The 2,500-nt window shown below is 35.0% G+C and overlaps 1 protein-coding gene across 1 annotated transcript in view; it reads right to left on the reverse strand.

Moving 5' to 3' along the window:
• The window catches only part of LOC122260215 (transmembrane and immunoglobulin domain-containing protein 1), a 75,085-nt gene that overhangs the window by 61,005 nt on the left and 11,580 nt on the right, over positions 1-2,500 (reverse strand). The window lies entirely within an intron of this gene.

Genomic DNA, 2,500 nt, shown 5'->3' on the forward strand with positions numbered 1-2,500 from the left:
TGGACGAAGGAAGATTAAATTTTAAAGATATAAATACACTAATTACGTTTCATAAGCAGAACACTTCTTTCCTCTTCCTCCTCTTCTTACTCCTCCTCCTTCTCCCCCTCCTCCCCCTCCTACCGGCTGATTAAGAGTAGACGAGGGAAGATTTTTTTTCTTTTAATAGAAATACACTAATTACGCTTCATAAGTAGATTAAATTAACGGAGGAGGTTTATGCTCCTAAAGGACCTTCAAGTATCTTCTTTCATCATCATTAGTAAAGTCTTTGTTACTCTGATATGAAATTGGTATCATCAATCACTCTTAGTGCTGCTATTATTATAGGCTGTAAGAGACACATGTGACTAATCAAAGGTTACTATTACGTAAGGTTTTTTTTTCCCCTTCTGCCTACAGTTTATCTAAGCAGTAGGCTTCTGCATATTCGCCATTACAAATCCAAAAGGTACAATTTGTTCACGTGGGACGAGTGGACCTCCCTGGCCAAGGTTGCAAAAGAGGAAGCAGTTACCAGGATGAATATAGCAACAATGCAAGGAACTGGCGAAGAAGATATCGCGATGTCTAGAAAGCGTAGGCTATATGCTAGTCACCATGCAGAAGGAGAAGCCGCTGTCCATGCAGTGAGACAAATATTCTTTGAGGACAGACGCGAAGTAATGTTCTTGGCTTATGCTATTAAGGTTTTCTGTTCTATCAAAACAAAAGTAGCTTTGAAAGAACATCACAGGGAGATATATTGGCCATATTAATGTATAGACTAGGAAAGTCAGTTCTCCTTAAGAAGGGAAGTCGTGACACTGTTGAGTTACCAGTGATCCGTTTTGTTTTCACTTCATGTGGATTTTGCATTGCAGAAGTAATGAGAAAAAATGTCTTATTTGTTTCTTCAAACACATAAAATTTATTGTTACTTGTGATCGCAAAATTGTATGCTATAACCATTAGATGTTTATGAATTTAAAAAGTGTGACACTGCGGACTGAGACCGTGATTGTGGTGAAGGTGGGCCACATAGTCTTCTGATAACTTTTGTTTTGATTGAAATTTGGATTTTTAGATTTCGTCATTGGTACGGTATGTCCAACATTAGCATTAATTATTTGTCGTTTTGGGGATACATAGATTTGAGGATATTGAGTTTGCATTGAGCTTAAAATGTGTCCAGATTTTACGTTCATGTTTTCTGCGAAATGATAAATTTCAAGTTTTTTTTTTCCTATTTGTATATAGCATTTAGGAATTTCAATATCAGCTTAGGGGGTATTATGTAAATTTATGTTGGTTTTCCTGCATTAAGTGTTTACAATGTGATTTGTTCAGTTTTGTTTTTTATGCCCAGTTTTATTCAATCATGTACTCTCTTACAATAATTATTGCTATAAAGTAATTATCTTCTGATTTTTGGGCTGCATTATTAAAACCTTGTGGCCTACGGCTAGAGATCATGGTAAATAAGTTTTCAGTTTAATATCTTCATTGATATGTATTAATGTTTAATATTTTTCAAAATCTTACAACGTCTTGGTTGAATGAAACTATTGATTGAAAATTATAGAAATGACAATGTATAAATTGAAACGTCATATGATCATACGAATAAACTGAAATTGATATTCATAACTGCATCTTTTGTTTAAGGATCCAAGTATTCAAATAACATAATTGATAATGTGAGCAATGGGGTTGATACATCAAGTACCATCATAATAAACTAAATATGATATGCTTCTAAATATAACAGATCTATATAATGAAGATCAGATAGATAAATTTATAAAATTATGATCAGACAGATAGATATATAAATTCACAATGAGACTAGAACTGGACTGTATTATGCGGTTCGGAAGAAGCTTGCTTTTGCATAATTCACTTTACTGAACTGGCGGAACCAGGTGGCACCATGTAGTCCTCAGATTAGCTAGATTCTAAACTTGACAAAATCCTGCCTCAGTTACGGAGGCAGTCTATACACAGGAAACCATTAAAGTAACTTCCTGATGAGAATATTCCAGGACAACGGACAGTGGTTGCAGTTGCAAGTGGATACAATAGAAAGGAAATTACTCGCACGAATAGGAGGCACGGCCATCACAAACCCGTTGACATAGAAAGTGGCATAATTCTCTCCGCTTAGCATCCTCTTTGACAAATAATTTTCTTCCAAAAGGACACAACAGGAAATCAAGTCACTATCAAAGGCGGACCAAGTGAAGCAAAACGAATTGAAAGATATTTACGCGTTGTGTATTTGATGAACGATTGTATAGACACAGGAAACAGAAGCATTTAACTGTTTACCAAACCTATCAATATGACCAAGAACTTAAGTCTTGACAACTAAGAATTCGCTGATGTTATAACACTATAATTTGGCAGAGGGTTTGCCAATTCATTGCTTATGTGATTTATCCTCTATTGTTGGTTATATAGTGAAGTTCTTCTAGAGGGAAGCTTTATATTAATTAAAAAGCATGAGATGTAATGGCTC

The sequence above is a fragment of the Penaeus japonicus genome, unplaced genomic scaffold (genome assembly GCF_977035675.1).
Source record: "Penaeus japonicus unplaced genomic scaffold, GWHDUDI00000001_assembly GWHDUDI00000002, whole genome shotgun sequence".
In the NCBI taxonomy this organism is placed as follows: Eukaryota; Metazoa; Arthropoda; class Malacostraca; order Decapoda; family Penaeidae; genus Penaeus; species Penaeus japonicus.